At 41.8% G+C, this 19,551-nt stretch overlaps 1 pseudogene across 1 annotated transcript; it reads right to left on the bottom strand.

Moving 5' to 3' along the window:
- Positions 1–400: 400 nt before the first annotated feature.
- Positions 401–2,822, bottom strand: LOC147899865 (long-chain-alcohol oxidase FAO4A pseudogene; annotated as a pseudogene). Its single transcript, XR_015541318.1, has 3 exons — positions 2,622–2,822; positions 2,099–2,547; positions 401–2,042 (listed from the first exon to the last, which is right to left on the bottom strand). The product of XR_015541318.1 is annotated as a long-chain-alcohol oxidase FAO4A pseudogene (transcript).
- Positions 2,823–19,551: the final 16,729 nt, after the last annotated feature.

Here is a 19,551-nt window from a genome sequence, read left to right as displayed (position 1 = left end):
AGTAATTAAATTATTAATGGTAAGGACGTAACCACATACTGAACACTCCATTGTGTGTGTGTACAAGAACATAATCGGACTGCTCTTTGTGCGTGCGTGCACGTGAGTGTGTGTGTTCTTTAAACTTTAGCCATCGTCACTTTTCTCATGTTTTCACATCCATCTAGGAGTCTTTGGGACATCACTCCCGCAATGAAGGATGAGACAATCTCGTGTCTCAATTCAACAACCCAACAAAACTAGGCATGTCAACCGTGTTGCAAATGTGCATCGCAGGAAGATAAGGAACATCAAGCCCAAAAAGCTTAGGTAGAAAACAAATGTCATCTACTTATTCTGCATAAAAAGCCGAAGGAAGTGCCTTTTAGGTGTGCAAGCAAGGGACTGTGGAATAGGTAGGTCAAGCTTCCATTCTCTCAAGGTATTCCAGCACAGAGTGGGCGGTGCAAAGGGCAATCGATTGGACCGTGATCATGGGGTTGACACCCGATGCGGAGGGGAAGACACTGGAGTCAGCGACGAAGAGGCCTTGGGCTTCCCAAGTTTCGCAGCAGGGGTCGAGAGCGGAGTTAGAGGGGTGGGTGCCCATGCGGGAGGAGCCCATTTGGTGGGCGGAGGCCAACGGGGTGTTGAGGCGACGGAGGGACGAGGATCGGATGCCGCGCACGAAATCGTCCAGCCCAGGCGGACAAGAGGAGGGTGATGAAGACGTAGTGGTAGGAGAAGGAAGACGGAAGGTTTGGCCATTGGCGTTGTGCGTGCCTACCTCAATGGCTCCGGCAGCGACAAGGATGCGCAGGCCAAGCTCGGCAGCGGCAAGGCAGCTTTCTCTGTCGAAGTCGGAAAGAGTATATTGGATGCAGAGACGACCATCCTTGTCTTGGCTGATGCTACCGCTACTAGTATCGCGGGTGAGCACGATGATGTGGGCGGTGCGAGCGAACTTGCACATACGATCCTTGGCGTCGCGGCCATTGGTCCAAGGCATGAAGGTGGCAAAGGCGGCGGGGTGGAGGGAGGGCACCATGAGGAGGGCGCCGTTGCCAGAGGACTCCCAGTTGGCCGCTGCAGTGGAGAACGCCGTCATAATGCCACCCTCGTAAGATCGTCCGGCTGGCAGCTGTGCCGGCGGGAAGTACCCCCACACGCTCATCACCGGGTGGAGGCGCAAGTTATGCCCAATGTGAGCGTTTCGTAGGCCGCTGCGACGGAGCAGCGCCGGCGTCCAAAGTGCGCCGCCCGCCGCTACCACCACCTTGGCGTGAACTACCACGCAGCCGCTCGACGTGGACGCCACAACCCCACGTGCTCGGGTCCCCTTAGCATGCCCGCTGCCCTGCTGGCGCAACAACACTCTCTGGGCCTCGCAACGCGAGAGCAACACCGCCCCGTTGGCAGCCGCGTCAGCGAGCCACGTGAGATTGGCGGACTGCTTAATACCGCGCTTGCAGCCGAAGCCGCACCAGCCGCAGGCGTGGTCGGCGGCAGCGTTACGGGGGACGTTGGAGACGTGCAGGTTCAAATTGCGGCACCCCTGTCGTAATACGGCGTTAGGGAAGTTCTCGCCAAGCACAGCTTCCTGCACGCCCAGCCTCCGCCACACCGTCGCCATGGCGTCTCCGTAGCTCCTGCTCCTGAACAATTCCAGCTTCTTCTCCTCCGCCCATTCCGTCAACACATGCTCCGGCGTCTTCAACGATGCCGCCCAGTTGATCGTCGATCCCCCTCCCACCGTCGACCCGGCCATCACCCCAATCCCTCCGTCTTCCGTCGCCACCATCGCTCCCCCTTCGTACATCGCCTCCGCCGATCGCCCTTCCAACAAGCTCAACTCCTTCCGACCTACGTACTCGCCCTTCTCCACGATCACCACTCTGTGCCCCGCTTCCGCCAGCTTCGCCGCAACCACCGCTCCTCCTGACCCCGATCCAATGATCACGGCGTCCGTTTGGATCTGAATGTCCTCCACGCCATAATCGGAAGATCCATACACCGATGAAACGCCCACGCCCAATTGGATCAATCCCTGTAAAACTTTTTCCCTTGGGTGATTCATGTTCACGATCCTGCTTTCGAGCTCTTGGTCGCGGTCCTGCACATCAATGGTCGCAGTACTAGACTTACACCTCGGATCTGGTCCACAATAATCGATCGCGTTCCAAACTGGATTTCGTCCGTCTTCATCGACCTACAAGTTCCAAATCCAAGCTCCGTCAACCTCTCTGTTTCCGGAAGAATAAGATCCGTGCTATTCGCTGCTAGAAAAGAGAATGGAAGCACCTTTGTGTAAAACACTCGAAGGACGTAACTCTTAAAAACCTTGAAAAAGCCCTGGAATATTGAAGACCCCGTTGACCATCCATACAATATCTCTTCGCGATTGTGCAGCGGCAGGCACAGGAAACTATGAATAAAGGGGAATTTCCTCGTCAAGCTAGAACGCCCGCCGAGGAGGAGGGTTCCAAGACGTGTGGATAGCAGCCATAAGATTAAGCGAATCGGTGGCACAATTGCAGGCCGAAGAAATTGCGTCATCATGGCTGCCACCTGCAGTCGGGATGAGAAACTCGTGTCAAAGACAGAAAGATACAAAACCGAAAAAGTTTTGCAGGTGAAGTTACCTGTTCTGGAAGGCCGCAATCGGACGCAGATAAGCCATAGAATGCTGAAATTTCCTCTGGAGAAGCACCCGCTGCAACGTGGGCCGGAGATGGAGACAAAGAAGGAACTAATGTATCACATATGGTAGACAGAACTTGCATCTGGGTAGCGGAGAACTCACTAGCAACGGAAGGTTTTCCGTCTCCCAGACAATTTTCCATTGTCGACGAGCAACGCTCCTCAAGCTAACCTAGAAGTTTCCATCGTTATTTTTGGAAAAGTTTCTCGCTCTCATTCCTTCTCTTTGTGACACGTTATTCATTGTTTTCTCAGAAAGAACGAACTAGTAGTGTATGTCCATTATATTTTCGTTGATGCTGCTCTTGTGTTGACAAACTTTTTACTGCAGAGGGATCGTGACCTCTCCATGTGAAAAGCTATGGTGAAATCTAACGCTTGCTTTCTCTTCTCGAAATATGGCTTCCCACACTCTAATAAATCAGTTCCCAGTTAAAACGCTTGCTTTGAAGATCCAACACTGGCTTTCTCTCCTCCAAATATGGCTTCCCACACTCTAATAAATGAGTTCCCAGCTTGAAAAATTAAAACGCTTCACACTCCAACTGGCTTTTTCGCAGAATACATGAGTGAACACTAACTACAACGTGAAATCTTACCCTCCTTCAAGACGTTCATAGCGCTCCTCCAAGGCGTTCAATTAGGTGTAAAGAGGTCATGTCTTGCCGAAGGCGCAAGGCAAAAGGCAGGAAAACTAAGCAGAATGAGCATCTCCAATGAATCAAGCATACGAATCAATCCTTCACAGTAGAAGGCAAGGAGAGGTCAAAAGCATTGAAGAAGCAGAGAAGGAGCGATCGTCTGGACTCTGGCCGTTCAAACCTTCCATCCGGAGTACCAAACTAACGCAACGAGGGTGGTGCGATGCTATCAGGCGGGATCTGGATTTCGCTCGCCTCCCCAGACTCTCCAAAAGCGAAATCCCTCTCATCTTGTGCCGGAAACTTCGTGGCACGATGATTGCCAGTGTCTTCATGATTGCGAAAGGTCGATGTAAGCTACACGAGAACGCCGCACCATTGATCGTTCTGGAACCCAGAAATCTGTATGCTACAAAAGTAACTTGTAATAGTCCAAGACACTGTATGCAACAAAAGTAACTTGTAGGCTAACGAGCAGCCAACCAAGCCAATCAATGTGCTCAATAGTGCAGTGCGATAACTCAATAGTGCAGTGCGATAACCAAACACAATGTTACGCTCTGTTCTTCTTTATATTACTTGGTTACTCACTTTTGCACCGCTGTTGCTCTGTTTTTGCTATGCCCTGTTGCCCTCCAACATAAATCTCGAAGAAATGAGTGATGGGTCGTTTGCAACCTCCAAAAAATATGTCGAGACTCTCTTCTGATTGTAATTTGTAGGCTGGGTAACAGATATCACCAAGTCAACACTACTGGACAAATCGGTCCGAACAAAATTTCCTGATTGTGGATATAGCCAAGTTGTAGCTTACCGTGCACGACAACCAGGCTCTATTGGTCATAGCACAAACAAACTAAAGAAAGAAGTGGACAGCTGGCAAAGATACGAATGAAGTAGCGAGGCCATCAATTCACCCTCGGCACCATCATGAGCGAGTAGCTTGACCCGTCTACGACAGGCCATGGCCTTCCTTCCATCTCTCTCTCTCTGCACGTGTGCGCGCGTGCCCGTGTGTGTGATCAAAGAGGGAATCATATCTGCATGCACTTGTGTGTGTGTGTGTACATGCAGATAATTAGCATGTATGTATGAAGACATTAACATATATAGTAACTCTAACTTATAAACTTTACTCATAAATGTAAGACGTCGTGTCATTCACTATTTCCTTATTGAGCTTATTGACATAGATGAGTAAACTTATATCAGGGACTTTTCCGTATATAGCTATCTTGCATGACCCATAACTTATGCATTGCTTAACGAAATTCGGCAAACTTTGTCTTCAAGTTGTAGTATACAGTCCAAACTTGAACATGAGACCAAAAAATTATGGAATAAGGATCTCGAACGAGACCCCATTAAAGCATTACAAGTGCTATGCTACATGTGAAGCATGCATCCTGAAGACTCTAGGATATAGCAATTTATTCAATAACCTCAAAATTTTGTTATGTACATACATGCAACCAAGTAATCATTCAAAAGTACACTGCGTGAGCTTCTCCTCAACCCAAGGACACACCTAAGTGAGAACATTAGGCATGGATTAATGGGTCTCCAATGTTGTGCTAAAGTGATGCATACCCATTTGAGGGCACGCTCCATGACTTTTTTTTTATTTGTTGAAAACCAAAACGGATTGAAAATTTGGAATCCAAAAAACTGGTCTTAAATCATTGATAGTTGTTGGTATTGGTATCTAGATTCACCCTAAAATTGAAGAAGTTGAAAATGTGCAATTTGTGCATGTGTAAAGATCTTTTAATAAATCCAACACTATTTACAATTTTAAAATGTTTCGTTTTCCATGCACTTGCTTGCTATATGGATCATAAGCATGCCAAAGGTCATTGCATTTCATAATACACAACATTAAACCCGATAGCATGCCCAAGAAAAGGAGAGACAACCCAAGTATGTAAGTCATTTACAGTGACGACATTTTGGCACGAAAATATGAGAGTTTCTCCAAATAGAAAGGACATCTGTAAAAAGTGGATGAGACACAAGGTGTTTGAGAAGCACATCATACACATGCTTGCTACAACACATGTCAATAGTGCATAAACCAGCCCGATTGTTTGTGATTGAGCTTTGCGATAGTTTACTTGTTTCATTTCTTAAACTAGGCTTGGACTAAATGTGATTGTCCTGTGGTGGATGAGGACAACTGAGAGAGTACTAAGAAAATTTTGTCTCATTGCAAGGAAACAATATTCCACTTATCCTGGAAAATGGAAAATGTATTTGAGGCTATGCTTCTTTTAGTAAATCCCAAGCTACCCGCTGCACTTGTTTTTTAAAATCCCAAACGATAAATCCCATGCTTGTTTTTAGTATATCCCAAACAACCACCAGGCTACTTTTATTTAATTCCATAACTTGTTTTTAGTACATCCCAAAGAACCACCGCACTGGTTTTATTAAATTATTTTCGTAAATCCCAAACCCCTCCCAAACGTTAAACCAATTCTTGTTTTTAGTATATCCCAAACAACCACCGCATTGGTTTTATTAAATCCCATAATGAATCATCACACATCCACAAATCCATTCATCTTGTAATAATAGAAGCAAACCATCATGTTGGTGGCTGTTAATATCATAGTGCAACCAACCACCGTGTTGGTGACCACTTATTCTGCACTACCACCATGCTATCCTAAAATTCATTGCACAGTGCTATACTAAAGCAGTCCCCTTTATACTAATTATCTTTTATAGTCAAATCTCAACCACCGAGCTACTTAAAACATTTAAGTATTAATATGGAAGTAGGTCAATACAAAATCAGACATTACGAGCACCATAGATCATGGATGATGGCAGTCCGAGAAAGTCCACAAGTCCAAGAAATGCGTATAAGATTTTTACTTTTTCAAAAATACAATGGTATTTTGCGGCTCAAGGAAATTCCAAACTCCCTACTATCTTGTATTAACCTCTCTATAGCAAGCGTCTCCCAGCTCTTTAGGCCAATCTGATGAACTATTGCAGACCTCATTACACACATGGACCACCAACTGCTTGCTTGCCTCTGTTGACTTGTACGCCCATAGTAACTCCTCCTTTCGCTCGTGGTCCTCTTCATCCTGGCATTGGTGCTCTATACAACATCGCACTACCATCATGTCCTACCAAAATAAACATACACGATAACCAGGGAAATTAATATTCACTACCTTTGCCAACTCTAACTTAGTACACCCAATTGCGAAGCATGTCCTCCTTTTAGCTATTTTCCTCCCTCTTCTCCGGGTATGTTTCTACGAGGAGGTCATCCAACATTTTTCTCAGATAGAACATGAGCATTTCAAAATCTTTTGGGTATGCCATAGATTTACAGTAGGCTCACAGTAGGTGGATCAATGTATAGCATTTTGGGGCTAGATTTCATAATGGGCTCTTAGTTGTGTCTGCACTAGTACACTTAAATAGGAAGAGAGTTCATTGAACCTGACATTCTCATTCTTCTTTCATACAACTGACATGTCCACCTCATCATTCAACTATTTAATCAAAATCTTTTATCTCACGTTAGTTGTCTAATCGAGATCTTTCGTCTCCCATTAGTTGTTTAATCAAAATCTTTCATCTCACATTATGGTCTTTGGCCTGTCAAAGGACACTATCTAGTCACGTAACTAAGAAAACATCACTTCAGCCACTTTGGAAATATTATACTATTGCATATATATACATATACATATATTATTATATGTATATATATATATATATATATATATATCTTAATAACTACACTTACATTGAGAAATATGAAATTCCATAACTAATCCACAATTCTTAAACAAATGAAGCAATAATACATTGGAAATGGCATCTTGTCTTGTAATAATAATAATAGAAGCAAACCATTGCATTGGTGGCAGTTACATTCCTAGTGTGCAACCAACCACCACGCTAGTGGCAGTTAAGTTAATATCGTCATAAGTAATAGAAGCAAACCACCACTAGTGTTATCCTCAAACAAATACATTGCCCAAGTAAACTCTGGAGAAGATTAATAATTTAATGGATTACACACAAATTACATAGAGTACATCTCAAAGACTCCTTTCCTCCATAATACATCTCAAGGACTCCTTTCTTTCATGGGGCTGGTTCCACATTGCTTTGAGCAGGTCACCTTTTTTGCTCCCTAATTACAGGCTTAGCCCTCCTTGCTCCTTTCCCAAAGGGGGATGGTTCCTTCCTTCAGGGTCCTAGCCCCTCCCTTCATGTCGCTTCCTCTTTCCTTGATTTGAGCTTCTTGGTTGCAAGCTCAACCCTTCTTGCTCCTTTCTTGAAGGGGTTTGCTTCCTCCTTTCAGGCTCTTTTCCTCGCAGTCAGCGCTTGGCCTTCTTCAATTTGAGCTCCTTGTCTTTTGCATTTTTTTCCCAAATGACAACGTCATCTACTTTCTCATCATAGATAGCTGTAGCGGGCAGGCACATTTGATCTGTCCATGCCCTAGGTAATGGCAAATGGCATTCTCTACATGCACAAACACCCCAAAGCAAAAAATGTGTACAGTGTGGTAGCACGTAGGCCATCGAATCATGCAGTCATCTATGATGGGGGTATGGCAGACCATGCATTTCGGACCCTATTGCATAGCAGGATAGGCATCCGATTTAACTATTGCAGCTATCAATACCACAATCTTGCTTTGTAGTATATGATGGAGTTTCTTGATTCCTTCCTCCCTCATCCTAAGGCTGCGGATGTTCTCCCTCATCTCCTCCATTCTTTGCTCGCTCTATGCAACAGCTTCATCTGAATCCCTCAACATCTATTGAAGCTACTTAAATTGCTCAAAAACATCAACATGGGTCGGGCCTACTTTAAAGGTGCATGAAAGATTGTATGAGGAGCTCTCGAACTATGCAGGGTCCATTATGAGAGGGGATAGAAGATGCAGGAAGAGTGCAAGGGAGATAGAAACGGTCGAGAGGGATAGTAAATGAAATAGTGAAGGAAATGAAATAGTGGAGGCTTGAGTTTTTCAGTCCGAGTGCAAGGGAGAAAGAAACAGTTGAGAGGGATAGAAGATGAAATAGTTAAGGGAATGGAATAACGGAGGCTTAAGTTTGTAGCCTGACTACACTATCAAGGTGAGAGCCACGATAGTGGTTGGCCCCAATTTTGATTAATTTAAGGCAACAGTACTACCTTGCATAATGAGTGATTAGAGGTGGTGGTGTCTAAGATTACCAGCCACGTTTGTGGTGGCAGCTAAGACTTTATTAGGACTGGCAGTTAATTACCAGCCACCGCAGTGGCTGCCAATTACTCACCTTCTAGTTACCACCACCGGGCTTGCATGCATGATTACTATGAGGGCAGTAAATTACCAATCGTTGGGCTTGCATGCTCTTGGTAGAGTACTAGAGTGCATCGTAATGAGTGATTAGAGGTGATTAGGCTTCATGATTTACTTTTATGGAAATTAATGCTCGGTGGTGGTGGCTCTCTTCAATCATGTCTGTGGTGTCTAAGATGCCACCGAGCTGGCAGTTAATTACCGACTACCACAATCGCCCGCAGTTACCACCATCGGGCTTGCATGCATGATTACTACAACTGTAGTAAATTACCAGTCATTAGGCTTGCATGCTCAGTAGAGTACTAGAGTGCATGGTAATGAGTGATTAGAGGTGATTAAGATTCATGATTTACTTTTGTGGTGGTAATTACTGCCCGATGGTGGTGGATCTCATCAGCAATGCCTATCGTGGCGGCTAGGATTCCACTAGGCTAGCAGTTAATTACCAGCCAACATAGTGGCATGCTTACCACCGGGCGTCTGCTTCATGATTACCAACCTGTCTGGGGTGGCGCCTAAGATTCCACCGCTGTGGGCTGCAATTAATATGGATGGAACCCCAAGCTCCAGCCACCACGGTGGCTCGAACTTTAAAATATATAAGATCCATGGCATTTGGCATTTTACTACATTGCTCTCATCCGCCCCTACTCTGCTACTTTGCTCCATACATCCTCCTCCAGCTCTTTTTTGCCCTTGCTCTACTTTGCTCCACGCTCCCTCCTCCAACTCTCATGACTCATATGCTCCCCTGCTCATTTATTGCTCACCCACTCATCTTCACCATGCCTACTACCACCCCTCCTCGATGCACTATGATCCCAATGTTATCTGCCTTCTCATATATGATGGCACTAGTGGGGACACCCTTTGTTCCCACGATCGATTCCCCCCATATCTGCATGTCACCACCTTAGATGACATGCTCACCTTTGGCCTCTTTATGGTTGTGTTGTATGGGTTAACGAAGTCCTCAGGATTTTCACAACAAAGTACTCTCGGCTTGTCGGGGGGCTATAATCTGAGTCCTCGCAATGTGCATGGCCTTCGGCCTCTCCATCATCTCCTCCATTGGCTCTCTAAAAAACTTTAATGCAACAAGCTAGGCTGGCGGCAATACTGAGTTGAACAAATTTCCTCTTGCTCAATGAGGCTCATAACCACTTAGCAATGGCTCTAGATGTAATCTTTTGGCTCACTAGATGTAATGTCTTGGTCTCTAAGGCTCTCATCAATTGTTGAGTTTTTATTACATTTATGTAATCCCTTTTTGTTCAATTTGAGACTCTCAATATGCATTGTTGTTAACTTTTATATTTTGAATGGTTATGGTCACTAGATGTAATCTTTTGGCCTTTAAGGCTCTCAGCAATTGCCAACTTTTTATAAATGTAAGATCCTCTGTTTAATTTTTGCTCAGTGTAAGTTGTTTATTTTTATATAACCTATTATTGGATGTAGATTTACATTGTAATCTATTTTGCTCAATTTTCACTCAATGAATCATAATTGATTATCTGGATGGCACCACCAGACTTCTAGTCACTCCGTGGTGGCTCGAAATACTTTTGCTCTCATTTATGTTTACTGCAACAAGGATTACAATACTAGTAAAGTAGGACTACAATTCCTTGGTTTAGGACCAAAATAGTGCTAAAATAGCTCCAATGACCCACCATTGTGGTTGCATGGAGATATATCTAGAAAAATACAATTAAACTTCAGTCTCCACCACCTTTTCCAGAGATGTATCGACCATCGTGGGCTCGATTTCCACTTGTTTTGCTACACTTTCAAAGTTGAGTTGTCTTGCTCCTTTCTTGCAAGGTTCATTTGTTGCCATAAATTCTAGCCTATGAGTGTCATTTTCCTCCTCTGTTGTCACCTGATTGATGCTTTTACGCTTACGAGCCACTATTATTCTCTCGCCCCTAAATTCAGGCTCTTGATGCATAGGAGTGTTGCTTACGACACCCTCCACCAAAGGTATAAGAAGCAAGCTTACATTGCTTACATTGTTTCTCTTCTTCTCTTGTCCTTCTTTTCCTTTTTAAAGCTAAAATGGTATTGTGGGGTGTGAGAGGGTGAATGTTGGGGGTGATGAGGGAGGAAGGGATTTTCCACTAATCCTTAGATAACTATTCACAACTAGGACAATCAAATTAGGTCTATGAAAAACGGTCAATGTTAAGGCAACCAAACTCCAAGTTATGCAACCAAAAGATAAAAAACACCAACTTTGACTAGAGCATGATATTGAGAAACAATGCCTTCCACTAGTGATGAATGTGATAGGGGTTCGGAAGATGTTTGGTGAGCTAAGACGAGATTTTCAATCCCTTTCTCTAGTACAGATATTTGACCTCCTACACACTAGACTAGCCCGTTTCCCTATAGAAAAAGGAGCACTTTTGCAATAAGCGTAGGCAAACATCAATGGGGGATCAAACATGCAAAGGTAGAGGTATGTATGCACTCCAATCCTCCAAAAGACCTTTTGATGCACCTTTCCTCCAAAATTTCCTATAATCCTAGTGCCAAAAGCCCCAAGCAATCTGTTTCTAGATTACCCCTACTACCAAATACTTCAAGAAAGATTAAAAAACATTGCTAGAGGAAATGCAAACAAACCAATAAATAGCGTAGATGAGGCATCCTCCTCACCTCTCCCATCAAAATTTTTCTTCATCTTCTTCTTGGAAGATCCTCTCTTCTCCAGTGCTATTGCTTGATTCAGTCATATTGATAATCTCACAAGACCATAGGTCTATTTTCGTGCTACCTATAAGCAACCAAGCATGGAGTGACTTGTCATCCAATGGTGTACTCAATTGATTGAGGAGAGCTTGCATTCTCAGTAAGAAATCCTAAATACACTCATTCTCCTTTTGCTTCAAGTCACTTAATAAGCTTGGTGCAGATATTCTCCTCATTGATCTCCTATCTAAATTTCCTAGACATCTATTGCCAATCCACAAAGTAACCAATTGGGAATCGATTGAGCCAAGGTTGTACTACCTTGGTCAAAGTGCAAGGGAAGTAACTCATGTACTCCTCCTTACTCATGGCACCATTTATATGGCATAACTAAAGAAAACACTGTGAATGGCTATATGGTACTTCATCATTGACACCTTGAAATTCCTAGAGCTTCACATTGATAGATTGGGTTTCCTTAACTTTCATGGTTGCTAGATTTGGTATCATGTCTATTGGATTTAGATTGATCATGTTGAGTGGCCTGAGTGTTGATATGTAACAGTTGCACTAGGACTAGTCAATGATGGACTCCTTGTTTTGGTCCTTTGTGCAATTGGTGATGAACTCCTTGCTTTAGGCCTTCGAGCTCTAACTAAACTATGTGACTTATATCATCTTGTTGTAGATAGCTAGACTCTTTGATTCATGTCTTTCTTACCGGGTTCTTACCTTGACTAGACTTCTAGATTTAGACTTTCTTGCTCCAATAGATCTTCGTGATTTGGGTCATCATAACCCAATTGGACTCCTCATTGCAGACTTGCATGCTAATAGGAGTTTTAATAGTTTGGGTGGTTCGACAAGAACCTCAATGATAAGGAAATTAATGAAGGAAATCTATCTTGCTATACAATGTCTAGTTTCACAAAGGAAAATTAACATATTGAGACCAAGGGCCACACAAGGTAACAAGGGTCAACGTTTGCTTGGGTGTAGCCAATCGCTTAACTATTTTCCAGGCCATTTTGGGGCCGTAGCACGATGCGCTCCTAGATGAAATTTTGAATTTTGCTTGGACCCGTGCTCTCGCCAAAAATTTTCTCGACCTCATGATGCCACACTAGCATAATAATGAGCCACAATCTATTTATTCTGAACATTGCAGATCTCAACACATGTCTGCACTACATCGTGCATCTCTGCACTACTTCGAGTAGTAGACTCTGGCCTAACCACCTATCATTGCACAGCCTTTTGATGTGGCTTTGCCACCTGTCATCATCACTAGGCAACATGTCATGCAAATCATTAAAATTCAAGGTTGGCTTGGAGAGACCATTGTGCTGGTTCTTGGCATAATAATTAGTAAGAGACAAACTACTCTTAGTGATGACACCATTTCTCATTCCAATAAAGCTTACAGTCCTAGGTATGACAATGTTCATGAGACACATCAACGAGTGGAGCACAATGGGATCTAATGATTAGCACAATACCACTTGCAAAGGTGAAGGGGCTCACATAGATATGGATCTTAAATTAAAAAAGACGTCCTTCACTTGTTCTTGAGAGCTTCTACAAGGCAACTAATGGATTAGTTCTTTGACAAGGCCATCGTGTGTCATTGAGAGGGAGTATTCAATAACCCAAGTGTAAGAACCCAAATGAGGAGAGATCATGTGATTAACAACTACATATTAATGTGGTTACATGGATCAAAAAGAGCAAATACTGAGGAGGTTCCCATGTCAGCAATTGCTACCCATGTAGGTAGCAAGATGACTACCACATGGGCAACAAAAATGATTCCTTTTTTTATATAGTTTGGGGCCACATCAAGGTCCACTCTAGCCCATGCCAAAGGCTTGAAAAATACCCTTGGTGAGGACACATGGGCTAAAGCAAAGGATGCCCCATTGGGGCCAGCAACAAGTATAGATCTATAGTAGTATGATGAGTTTTACAATAATAGGTAATGGTACAATAATACAGAGGCCTAGCAAGAGGAGTTTTCAAAGTGCCATTTATAGGCCTTGAATAGGTCAGCTATATGGGCTATTAATCAACATTCTATCAAGGGTTTGTCAAGTTGTATGATCTAGGAAGATGCACCTTGTTGGGTGAACTGATTTGCCATGGCCAGTTCCAGGATCCAATTGGATGATCCAAGGGCACTTGATCCTTACATAAGGATTCCAACTAGAGATTCCACTTACTCTTTGGGTGCTTTACCTACTGCAGATCATTGTGAAGCAATGAAGAGTAGCGGGAACTTCCCTAGAGATCATCATTCCAACTCCATTCCAATAGTCCCACTAGCCGATCACAATTTTGGGTGAGAAGTAGAGGGAGAACCATGGATCTACATCAAAAATACTTTGTAGAAATGTTAGTCCCTGATACTAAAAGAAAACCTAGGTAGAGATCTACACCTATAGGAACATACAAGGAATGCAGGAAGGGGAGCTTCACCTAAAGTACACATGAGATAATACTTAAGCGGTATTATAAGGAATTGCAAAAGGAGCTCATAATGCATGAATGGGGAAGAAGAACCACTCAAGTCCTACATCTCTTGATGTCCATTATCATAGCTTGAGCCACCAAAGAACAAGTGTCATTAATCAAGCACAAAGGAGAATCCTCAAAGACTTTGTATAAAATTAGGGGTAAGAGTGGCTTAATTTTCCACAACATACTCCAATCAAAGAGTTTGCACAAGTGATATTTGATTTGCCCTCATATTCATGTGATACAACTCTGTAAATGTTATAGAAATTTGTGCATGGTATGATTACATGCATGTGTGTATGATTTCATACCATCCTTTTGTTTTGTAGGCAAATATGTGGATGTTCTTCTAAGGGATGTTTGTTCTCAATTCCTTATCAACATGCACAAATTCTTCACAACCAAAAACCTTCAGAAAAAAATAGTTAACCTTTTTAACTGTCCATGCCTCTTCTGAAATGCCACCATCTAAGGAACTTGAAGTAGACAATTGTACTCACTACTTCAACCCAAAGCTGCAAGGGCAACCGTGCATGTAGTCTCATGCTCCTTGCATGCTCCATGATTATTGTGTTCATTCTCTCTGACATAGGATTTTCTTGTGGCATTATTGGAGTTGTCTTTTCTCTACAAATTCCATTGTATGAAGTATAACTATCAAACTCTTTGCAAGAGTATTTGCCTCCATAATTAGATTTGAGAGCCCTCAACCCCCTTCAACTTCCTTTTTGCCTCATTCTCAGCCAAAGCTTTCCATTTCTTAAAAGTATCAAAGACATCAGATTTTCTCTTAATGTACAAAACCCAATTTTTTCTAGTTCCATCGTCAATAAAAGTGACATAATAGTGCGAATCATTAAGAGATGATACATCAGCATGACCCCATACATCTGTATGCACAAGCTGTAACTCTTCACTCTTCACTCTTCTTTTCTTTCCAAACTCTAAGAAATATGACTCTCTTTTGTTTTCTATAAACACATTCCTCACAAAACTCCAAATCAACCTGCTTCAAACCTAGCAACAACTTTCTTGAGTAAAGAATCGGCATCCCCTTCTCACTCGTGTCCAAGCCTATGATGCCACAAAGTTGTATCTACTCCTATAGAAGTTAGAGTAATAGAGGAGTAAGCATTACCAAAACATAAATATAATGTACCTACCCTGGGTCCTTTTGCTATCACAATTGACACTTTAGTGACCTTCCACAAATTTCCTGCAAATTTGGTTGTGTAGCCTTCATCATCCAATTGTCCTACTGAAATTAAGTTTCTTCTTAAATCAGGAACATGCCTTACCTCCTTCAGCAACCATTGGTTTCCATCCTATAATTTTATCAACACCTTTTCCTTTCCCAATAACCTTCAATGCTTCATCATCACCTAAATGAACTTCTTCAAAATCACCTTGAAGATAGTCTTGAAAATATTTCTTATAAGATAGTCTTGAAAATATTTCTTATGACGTCATGTAACACGTAATGAAGCCCCTAAGTTCATGACCCATGCATCAGTGATAGTGTCAAATGGAAGAATTAAGGAATCTTGCAACACAATACCTGCTACATGTGCTTCCTGCATATTCTCTTATTGTCTATCTCCTTTCTCTTTCTTTTACAACCAACAATCTTTCTTTAGGTGTCCTTTCTTCCCACAATGCTAGCACTCTAGGTTCCCTTTGGGTTTGGATTTGCTTCTTCTTGACTTGTTGTGATGTCCTGGGCTCTTTCATCTCTCCCTTTGTCTTCCCCTATTCTCAAGATTCAAAGCATTATCTGATGTTTCACTTGTGCTTTTTTATTGCATTTCCTCGCTAAGGAGAACACCACCACCATCATCAAACTTTAAAGTGTTTGAACCAAAAATAGAGTTACTCATAGCCATGACCAAGCTATCCCAACTTTTTTGCAATGAGCGCAAAATTAGGAGAGCTCAAATCTCATCATCAAATTTTACTCCCATAGACCTCAATTGGCTTGTATACATATTAAACTGATTCATATGATTAGCTATAGACCCACCTTCTAACATATTCATATTGAATAGACGATTCATGAGAAATACCTTGTTAGAAGCCGATGGTTTTTCATACAATGTATCCATCATACTCATCAAGTCCTTTGTTGTCTTATGTTCAAGAATGTTGAAAGCCACTGATGTTGCCAAACTCAGTCGTATCATTCCTAAGGCCTTTCTGTCAAGAAGCTCCCAGTCTTTTACTGACATACTCGCAGGCTTCTTTGCAATCCAGCCTAATGGCCCAAAAAGGCCCTTCTAATATACATAATCCTCAATCTGCATCTTCCAATGTTGGTAGTTCTTGCCATTGAATTTCTTAATTTTGAACCTGCCTTCTTCCATCATTGCTCGTTTTATTACCAGGAACCTTGTTCTAACTGAGTCAAACGGGTGTTGCTCAAACAAATACTCTGATACCAATTGTTAGATGCAACACGATAACAGAGCAACAATGCGAGAAGCGGAGTGTATAAAATACACAATATAGAAAGTGCACAGAATGGAAGAGACAAAGAGATGCAGATATACGTGCTTCACCCAATGTGGGCTACGTCCGCAGAGAAACAACCAATCTTATATTTTTCTTATCCAGCACGTGAGAAGATACAAGATATAAGCAGTATATCCATCGCTCTCCTACTATGTGAGCCACACCCCCATTTCACAATTTTTACCACACAATTCATGAGCAACTCATGCACCAATTTTCATGTATTGGAACTCCCCGACAATAGTACTAGGGGGAGCAATGCCCCCCCTTCATGGGATGGGTATAAACATGCCTCAGTCCAAAGCATAGCCAAAAACAATCTCTTAAAAAAGATTAAGCTCCACATACAACAAATGCCAATATAGAATGATGATCAAAGCATAAAATAGAGTCAAAATAGCACCTCACAATAACAGTGACCTCTCCATGTCCCATAAATATTTTGCTATTGAAACATGGCTAAGTCTACGAATCAAAATGAATGCATGAACATGACCATAAAGTGCCAGTCAATCCAAGGGTTGACCACTCAATGGACCTTAAACTGAAATGCGTTAGCCAAAGTAAGGCCAAAGTATGGAAAAAGCCAAAAAATAACCCATATCCAAAGATTGGATGGAAGATTTTACAAAAGAACTCAACGTAGGGGGGAAAAAAAGGATGTGTCATCACACGGAATCACCTAGTTGCATCAAAGATTACCTAAAGGACATTTCATTGCATAAAAACAGAGTTAATGATCTCTACATTATAGAAGAATTAGTAGTAATTTACAATCTTACCATTAAAGGCTCTAATGGCTCGCTCATTCCAAAAGTTAAAATTCAACATACAAACATGGGAGATCTCCATATGTTCTTGGCATACAAATATGCATAAATGAATATATCTATCAAAGAGCCATTTTTAAATACCGAAATAATGCACATGGAGCTCCAAGAGCATCTCATCAAAGAGAGATATCTCAATGTTTAGATAGACATTACACAAGGACAAGTTGTAGATATCTTCACTAAGCCACTTTCCTTTGAAGATTTTAGCTACTTCTAACATTAGCTTAATAATTTATAGAACCATCTATTATTTAAGAGCGGGATGTGATGATTCAATATCTAGCTACTTTTGACATTAGTTTAATAATTTTCTAAGATCCATCTATTACTTAAGAGAGGGATGTGATGATTTAAATATACTTTTTGTACTTGCTATACTCCATCCACTTATTTTTATTTTTGTCCTATATATCCTTGATGACATATAAATTTTTTTATTTCCGCCCAAAAAAAACTATGATTTTTCCTCTAAATCATTCTTTACTTACCCAAAGGGGTGTTAATGCATTTGAAAATTACACTATGGCGCTTTGGTTTATCAAGAACTAGAAAATATATTGAACCCTCAATTTGTTATGACATAGTAGAATAGGAAGCTTCAGATATGTGTGCACTTAAAGAATGAGGATGCTATCAAATTCCAAAGCTGTTATCCCTATTGATGATGAAAATAGTGCTATAAAATTTTTATTAGATGAATTTAATAACTACAAGCAAGACAAATAGCACCTAAAGACCACCTTTGTAATTCGATGGGGAGTATTAGCTTGCAAAATAGTTCCCTTTGGTTACGAATGCACCAACCACTTTTCTAAGGGTGATGTAACACTACATTTAGGACCTTACTGTGCAGTTAATTCTTGCAAGTATTCCCAAATGACCTTTGTATATACTCAAATAGAAAGAAACTTTTTGAATTCTTAGAACCAACTATTAAAAATTGCAAAAGTATGGGATTTTCTTGAATCCTATGAAATGTAAAATCATACTAGGATTACCACCTCCACTAAATGGAAAAGATGTACAACCTTTATGGGGCATGCAAGATGCCACAAAAGATTCAATCTCAGGCATGCAATGATCACTATTTACAATGGGATTTCAGTGGAATTGGGAGACCTAATGACACTTGCCCTTGCTCCAACTTGCAAATTCCTGCCACCTTGGCAAGAAAAAATATATGGCCAAGAAGGTCCTCTTGCAAAAGATTTTGCAATCATATGGACAACCTTTAAATCTTGTTTGGAATCAAGCCACATTTCAATAACTGCTACTAAGGACGACTTTTGGCAAGTATTTTCAAGTGTGTGGAGGGAATATGCCAATTGCACTCCTTTGCTCTTTCCTCTCTCTCATCCTCTCCCTCCCCCGCCCCCTCCTCATCCTCTCCCTCCCCTGCCCCCTTCTCTCTCTCTCTCTCTCTCTCTCTCTCTCTCTCTCTCTCTCTCTCTCTCTCTCTCTCTCTCTCTCTTTCTCTCTCACACACACACACACATACACACATTTCAACCATTGTCCCAAGACTATGGAGTGTAATACCATCCAAACACATTTCAACCATTGTTTGAAGACTATGGAATGTAACATGCTTGCATAAATCATGGATTGTCTGCAATGAACTAAGCCTCGACTCCGAGTGGATGATCAGAAAGATATCCCTTTGGTAATTATCAAAGTAGAGAGACACAGTGTGGCACCCAACATAATTGCTTTTCTTAGTGCATGTGATTACAAGGGCATAGATGGAAGGAAAGCTCAAAATCCCCTTACATACACAAATTTTGATCCAACACCAAAGAGGCCACAGGCATAAGAGCGTGACCCAATGTAACTCAACCCATCATATCTACAACATGTTTTTATCAATTGGAAGTGGAGATTTTAGATTGCAAAAAGAAATTCAAGATCCTTAAGAATTGGGGGTGAGCAAGAGAACGTATGCTATCAAGCTAAAGAGAAACTAGAAGTTGAAGCTTAGGTACTTGTACAAGGGAGTTCGAATACTATAATAAAACCACCAACTAACCTTGCATAAATGAATCCAACTATTCCCAAAGCTCAAATCGAGAGATAACACTAGCAAGCTTGGTCAAGTATTGTATCAATGTAGCCATGCTAACAATTCTTAGTAATTGTTTAACACTAAGAAAATTTCAAATCATGTGTAGAAACAAGAACAATAAACCAACCTAATGAAGCAGTTAACATGTTGGTCAAGCGGAGTAACAAGGATGGTCCTAAAAACATCATAGTGCTTATACAACACTAAACATTTAACCAACTCCAACCATAGTATGTGGGGAAGAAATGTGAGTATAGTATACAAATATCTACATGATACATGGGG

The sequence above is a fragment of the Dipteris shenzhenensis genome, chromosome 7, assembly GCF_047967505.1.
Source record: "Dipteris shenzhenensis isolate YYH24624 ecotype China chromosome 7, Dip_SZ_1.0, whole genome shotgun sequence".
Taxonomy (NCBI): domain Eukaryota; kingdom Viridiplantae; phylum Streptophyta; class Polypodiopsida; order Gleicheniales; family Dipteridaceae; genus Dipteris; species Dipteris shenzhenensis.
Note: the sequence above shows the minus strand (reverse complement) of the source record. Positions and strands in the feature narration are given on the sequence as shown.